We start from the raw sequence: 7,947 nt of genomic DNA on the forward strand, positions 1-7,947 counted from the left end.
ATTAATTCACTATTTATGCATGAGTCTATTTCTTGTCGTATAATTTTATTCTATTGAACTGTTTTTGTATCTCTTATGCAGCACTATATTTATTACCACAGTTTCATAATAGCAGGTCTTGAAATCAGTATAAGTTATTTAGTTTCCTCTTTTTTCAGTATATTTTGTCTATTGACATCTTAATAGTATTACAGTTTTTGATCCAGGAACCTGGCATAACTCACCAATAATTTTGGTATTCCTTAATTTCTCTCAGTAATATTTTTGTACTTTAGTGGTTGCTTTAGTTTTTGTAGAATACATGTTTAATTCAACACAATCTATTTTCAGTTGGTATTATACTATTTCACATATAGTATAAGAACCTAAGAACTAAATACTTATATTTTTCCTCTCTCAGCCTTTGTATTATTGCCATACAATTTATTTCACATGTGTTATAAACATCACAATATATTGTAAAATATATTATTTACAGTGTCAGTTTTCTCTTTTCTTTTCTCTTCTCTTCTCTTCTCTTCTCTTCTCTTTTCTTTTCTTTTCTTTTCTTCTTTTCTTTTCTTTACTTTGAGACAGAGTTTTGCTCCGTTGCCAGGCACCAGGCTGAAATGCAGTGGCGCGGTCTCGGCTCACTGCTACCTCCGCCTCCTGGGTTCAAGCAATTCTCCTGCCTCAGCCTCCCAAGTAGCTGGGACTACAGGCACGTGCCACCATGCCCAGCTGATTTTTGTATTTTTAGTAGAGACAGGGTTTCACCATGTTGGCCAGGATGGTCTTGATCTCTCGACCTCGTGATCTGCCTGCCTCAGCCTCCCAAAGTGCTAGGATTACAGGTGTCAGCCACCGCACCCGGCCTGTCAGTTATCTTTCAAAGACACTAAAATAATAATAAAAAGAAAGTTTTTTGTATTTACCCACATACTTATCATTTCCAGTGTTCTTTAGTCCTTTTGAGGATGCAGATTTCCATCTGGTGTCATTTTCCTTTGCTCTAAAAGACTTTCTAATATTTGCTTGTTTTAGACACCTGATGGCGATGAATTATTTAAGATTTTATAAATATTTTTAAAGTCTATTTCATCTTGGTTTTCAAGGATGATTTTATTAGGTGTAGAATTTTGGATCCACAGGTTTCTTTAATTTTTTTTTCACTGTTTTGTTTTCTTTTGTCTCCTCTTTTTATACTTTAAAGATATTGTTCTACTCTTTTCTCCCAGAAGAAATCTATTATCATTTTCATTGCTTTCTGTATTTTTTGTGTCTTTTTTTTTTCTAGTTGCTTTTAAGGCTGGTTTGCTTTCCTTTCCTTTCTTATCCTTTCCTTTCCATTTATCTATATAAAACTTTACTAATTTGAGTGATATTTTTGTGGAGGGGGGGAACTATGGCTTTCTAAACTTTGTAAGTATTCTTAATTCAAAACCTAACTCTTTTTAAAAAAAATTATTTATTTAACTTTAGGTGTGTACTATATCTGGCATTTTTTTCCATGTTATCCCTCCTCACCCTCCCCCTGCTCCCTACCCTCTGCTGTCTCTCCCCTACCCCCGTGACTGCCCCCAGTGTGTGATGCTCCTTTCCCTGAGTCCACGTTTTCTCATTGTTCAATACCCATCTATGATTGAGAACATGTGGTGTTTGGCTTTCTGTTCTTGTGTCAGTTTGCTGAAAATTATGGCAAACCCTAACTCTTTTTATTTAAGCCAATTATTGCATATATTTCTTCCCAAAGTCTTAACCAAAGCAGAAAAAAAAAAACCTGATTGACTTTTACTGTCTTATTTGTTTGTTTTACTGGTATATATATGTATATAAATATATTTCGTTCATGAGTGTACTGGAGATGTAGTAGTAGTTCGAAGATGAAGAATGTATGTGGGAATCCTGTTGGTCCACCATGACCTTTCCTCCTTTCTCCAGGTGATGATTAATACTCACAGTTTTAGATTTCTGGAATCATCATATATCTATAGAACAGATGTGCTCCAGTTCTTGCTTTTCACTTTGCTGTCAGTTCTCTTTTGGTTTTGGCCCTCTTTGGATTTTCCTTTAGCATCTTGAAATCTCTCCTATGCATTTAAACATATAGCTGTCAAAATTTGCTCAGCATTCCTAGATGTTTAATATTGAATAGTTTTTCAGAACATAAAAGCTGCCATACTGTCAGAACAATTTAAGTAACAGTTTTAAAGATATGATATCATTTATAATTTTTCACTTCAACCTAATTGTTATTATTTTTATTATTAGTCCAAAGAACAAAAATTATCTAGAACTTACCCTGGTTGTAAACTCTTCTCCACAAAGCACTACTATTGAAATTGATGCATCTTAATTTAGGTGATATCAAATAATTATTTTTGTTGATATTCCCCTCATCAATTGAATTAAGCATTTCTTCTGACATTAGTATCCTATCTTGTATCAATAAATGTTTGGTTGTTTTCTAACATTCAAAAAGTTACATTTTCTGTGAATATTCTCAATGTTCTGATTTTGTAATAGTCAGAACAGGCTAAACATTTCCTATATTAAGACCATGCATATGTACCCAGATGTAGCCTGTTCCTTAGGTCTTGTCTTATAAATACTGGTGACAAACCATATAAAAGAAAAAAAAATTAACATGTTTTTTAACTGTTTCTTGTGATGACATTCAATTCTTTAGATAAAAAATAAAATAGCAATTAATGAATGTCTCAGCAACATATTAAAGTGAATAAGAGATAATTTGATACTAATTTAAAAATTAAGTGAATTGCTCAGAATAATATTGGTTATTCCAGAAAATACATTTTCAACAGAAGATAAATTTGGCAAGACTAATATTGAAGTATTCACTGGACATTACATAGTTTGACATAATCATTTACCTTAATACCCCTTGTACTAATTTATATTTTATTAGCAACCTTGTCTTTATATTTTGACTTTCCAGGTAATTTCTTGCAATGTAAAATTGTGAATATTGTCTACCTAGCAGTTATGTTTCTTTTTGTAAGTTATTAGCAATTTTCTGCCAGTTTTATAAACTTGGCTATTATAAGACAATGTGAAAAAAGTTGAAAAAGTAAGAATAAAACCAGAAATACTATGAACTAACATATTCTGTATGCTATAGATGTCACCACCTTGTCAGCCACTCCCTAGATGACCCCTGTGCCTCAGTTATATAAGCAAATATTTATGCCCACTATTCATTGAATCATGCAACCATCCACTCTTTCCTTCATCTATTCATCCATCCATTGTGAAACTGACCAACATTTATTAAGTAGCATATATATATAGATGAGTGATATATATATATATATAAAACTATATATATATAGTTATATATTATAAGCACAACAATGGAAAAACATTTGGTCACAAAAGAGTGAATTCAGGTATGTTTAGTTTATCTATAATATAAAATTAAAAACAAATATTTGTTACTCTCTCAATATCATCACTTCTTTTGCTTTCTCTGAAATTATATCTATGGCTGTGAGAGAGTAAGATTTGATCCTGGGCATATTTTTTAAATGGAGAAAGAGAGTAAAAGTAAAAATTAAGTGGATAAAAGTAAACAAAATCAAAAAGTCACATCACAATAGCAATCATTTCTGATAGTCTTTTTTATTTCAAAAACATACATTAAACATCAACCATGCCCAAGGTACACTTTTAATTGCTATATTTTCAAAAATAGTGTATAAATGTTTTTGAACTTGGCATTTTCTTTTTTCTACAGCATGTTCTAGGTCATTATATATTAGACATTGAATTTTTTATGTTAAATTTTAAAGGACTTGCAATAACCATTATTACAAATCTAAAGATTTCTCATTTTAAATTTATTATATACATTTAAAGTTTACAAGATGTATTGATGTACATATATTATAAAATGATTACTATAGTCAAACAAATTAACATGTCCCTCACATTTCATTACCTTTTTTTCTGTGATGAGAGCACCTAAAATCTACAGTTTCTGCAAATTTAAACATAATACAATATTATTAGCTATATTCCTCATGTTGCACATCAGATCTCTAGATGTATTCATCCTTCATGGCTGAAAGTTTGTAACCTTTGAGTTACTTCTCATTTCCACTTTCTCCCCACCCTGATAGACACTATTCAACTCTGTTTCTATGTATTCAACTTGTAAAGATGCCATATTAAATTATGTATTATTTTTCTTTTGGGATCTGGCTCATTTCATTTAGTATATTATAGCACATTTACCAACAAATAGAATGTCCATGTTTAACAATTGAATATTAATATTTAAAACATATATGTGCCATTTAGACATACATTTATCTATGTATGTATCTATTAAGAGGACATAGTTTTAAAAACATGAAGAAATAATGTTTGTTTTCCTGAGAGATTAGATTTTTTCTCAGCGAATATGAAATAAACCCAAAAGAACTGAGAAATGTAACTGGTCATATTGATCATAAGCCAATATTTTGGATTTCTACAAATTAAGGGATCTAAACCTATTGAGCTGCTATTTAAAAGCATAGCTTACATGTTTTTAAACTGTTTTCTTAATATATTTGATTTTGTAAATACTGGTCATGTGTTAAGAATTTTTTATATTTATTTATACTTTAAAACTACAGAAGAAATATTTGATGTCTTTCTATTATATTATAGAAATATCCCTACAAGTGTCACAATTTTTATTCTAATGGCTGATACTGTGAAATCAAACCATAATTGACTGTTTTAAAATGTTTTACTAAACTGACCAATAGAAGTCCTAAGTATATTCTCAAACTAGCTTATTAAGGTAAATGGTACTAAATCAGCACATATAACAAATGATCATTCAAAATCACTAAGATCAACGATTTTAATTTTATCTGTACATACTGAGTATTTTCCCACTTATAAGGCATAGTGCTAGGTAATTCAAGGAAGAACATACCATAAACTTGGTTTCATGTTGTATTAAATATGATAGCTCATAAATGTAATGTCAGAAGAGAGGTATGTGGCAAAAGGATAGTACAGAAGAAAAAGGGATTAACTATGTTTGGCACACCATAATCTTTAGAGAAGCAGTGTTGCTTGAATGGAGCTTTTTATTACAAACAGAAATTAATTGGATAAACGGGGATGGTGAAAAAGAGTGTTGGCAATAGAGTGAAATAGAAACGCATATTCCGAAAACTACATATACTTTGTTATCCTGTCATTTAAAATGAAGATTAATAGCAAGAGATGGGAGATGAGCCTGAAATATAGACACGTGATTCTGTAGGGTCATGTGACCCATGCTAATACCTTTATCATTTGGACAGTGGCAAGCTATGGAAAGATTGTTAAAGCAGAAATTGTGTTAAAAACTGTTACTCACATACACAATTGCTTCTCATTTTAGGAAATATGTAATTTATATTTCCCAAATAAAAAACAATTGTATCTTTCCAAAGGCATATGAATTTTATTTTTGGATGAGGCCTAAGGAGTATTCAGGACCAATCTCCACTTTGTGCAAATAAAGAAATTAAGATTCTTAGAAACATAATGAGAATTCTAAGGTCTTACCACTAAACCAGGTGCAGAGCTGGACTGGAACACAAGTCTCTTAATTAATTTTTCAGAGTTATTTGAGGATTTCAAATCACTGTGACTTGGGGAGATTGTTGCAAAATGTCATCACTTGGCACTGCTTGGTCCCAACCATCATTCTCCTGTAATAGCTTTTATGTTTAGCTTTCCTTAATGCTGATTTGTAGGGCTCCTTGTCTTTCAGAAGAATGTTTGGCTTATGCTTGGTTAAAAGGAGTAGTATTTGGTTTTAATGTGACTTCTTTTAACCTGGATCTGATTGAAAACAAAGTGAATTCTGGTGACTCTCTATTCCCATACTCCAGCATGGAAGTTCAAATACAGAAGAGCTGCCTATTGGCAGAGTCCCAAGACTGAAACAGAAGGAGATGCCAAAGGTCTGATGACAGAGTCAAGGCTTTTGGCTTATCTATGAAGGAAAATTAACACATGGGCTTTAAATGAAAAATACCCCATCTTCATGCAAAATGCAGCAACATTAATTACTAGAGTAAAGTCTATTCATATCTTATTTCAGAAGAAGGTGTGTTATTTTTCATTCTGGATGCACTCATTGTTATTCAATAACCTTGCTGAGTTTTACCCTTACCTACATTTATCAACTGTGAGAGTTGCTCAGAAAATAAGTTTATAAGGTTAATTACCGGCACAGTATGCAGAATGCAGAACACTTGATGGTGGTTAAATATTACACTGGCATAGGAGGGAAAGTTTCAAAGAGCTCAACTCTGATTGTTTGTGATATGGTGTTTCCTTAATTAAGAATGGCTGTTTGTGCACATATGCATTCCCGACCCGAGGTTCATGCCAAGGTTTAATTTTTTTAAGTCAACATTTTTTTTCAGTTGCAAAAAATCAAGATCAATTTGTTGAGATGATGAAAAAAAGCTAATAAGTAATAATTTTAAATTGCTATTTAACAAAGGAGCTTTTCCACCAATCTAAGTGAACTTGAGTTTTAAAAGAAAATGTACTTATGTGTGTTTCTGAGTGTGTGTGTGTGTGTGTGTGTTTGATTATGTGATAATCATAGACTGCTCAGTTTTATACACAAAGCTGTTTTTATGTCATTAAATTAGTCAACTAAGGCTTTCAGTTTTTACACCGGCATTTAAATGGAATGTATGTTTTAAACATGTGCTTAATTGAGAGATGAGCATCATCTGCTTCATGAGATTCATGAACTAATAACTTTCGGCATATTTTGAATAAAATAAAATGGAAAAGTAGAAGACTCTGAACAGAAGCATATGGACACCTAGCAATCTATTGTGTTTATACAGTTAACATTTAATGAACACCATTACCCTCCATTAGTTAAGCTTAATATCTTTAATCAGTTTGTGGAATTACTGAGCCACAATCAACTTTTTAATACTTTTTGGAAATTGAAAGTTTTAAACAGAGAAAAGAGGATTTCATGTTGTTCTTTTCTTTATTTTCTTGTTTTGAGACAGAGTCTTGCTTTGTCACCCAGGCTAGAGTGCCATGGAGCAATTTGCTCAATGCAACCTCTGCCTCCCAGGTTCAAGTGATTTTCATGCCTCAGCCTCTGGAGTAGCTGGGATTTCAGGCGTGCCCACCATTTCCAGCTAAGTTTTGTATTTTTAGTAGATAGGGTTTTGCCATGTTGGCCAGCCTCAGTTCATCTGCCAGGCTCAGTCTCGCACAGTGTTGGGATCATAGGCCTCAGCCACCAAACATGACCAAGAAGATGATTTCTTTTTGACATTTTTATAGTACCAGGAAAACTGGGAGAATTCCTAGGTAGCTGTGGCTCGCAACACCTTGTACTGTATTATGTACCAGAAGTTATCTTTCTGTCTGAGCAAGATGATTTTTTTCTCAGTTTTACTGTAGATTAGGTGTTTTTGCCATTCCCTCTACCTAAAATAATCTTCCCCCAGATCTTGAATAGCTGACTCCTGGTAGTCACTCAGGTCTCATTTCAAATGGCCTCTCCTCAGAGAAGTTCTCCTGATATCGAATCCATAGGATCCCATTCTCTAACATCAGTCACTGTCTCTCTCTCCACATTTTCTTCGTTATCTCCACTACACTTAGAACTACCAGAAAATATCTGTTTGCATTTCTGTTTACTTGCTTATTGTCTGTCTTCTCTCTCTAAAATGTAAGGACTTTGATGATCCCTGTAACCACCATATTCCCATTATTTAGAATGGGAGTACCGTAGTTCAAAAATATTGGTTCAATAGAAGAAAGAACAAAGGAGAGCTGCTTATTTGTGGTGTTTTCCATAATACATCCAATAAGTAATATAATGTAAGCGTGTGAAACAGGCTAGGTATGATGATTAATAAAGATTAATGGGAGGTGTAAAGATATGATGAAATGCAGAATATCTGCCTC

The 7,947-nt window shown here is 32.6% G+C and overlaps 1 non-coding gene across 1 annotated transcript; it reads left to right on the top strand.

Moving 5' to 3' along the window:
* Window positions 1–2,470: 2,470 nt before the first annotated feature.
* On the top strand, window positions 2,471–2,602 carry LOC116557190. Its single transcript, XR_004271400.1, has one exon. It is a non-coding gene; the product is annotated as a small nucleolar RNA SNORA72 (small nucleolar RNA).
* Window positions 2,603–7,947: the final 5,345 nt, after the last annotated feature.

This window comes from Sapajus apella, unplaced genomic scaffold (genome assembly GCF_009761245.1).
Source record: "Sapajus apella isolate SASKATOON/1434 unplaced genomic scaffold, GSC_monkey_1.0 scaffold18, whole genome shotgun sequence".
NCBI lineage: Eukaryota > Metazoa > Chordata > Mammalia > Primates > Cebidae > Sapajus > Sapajus apella.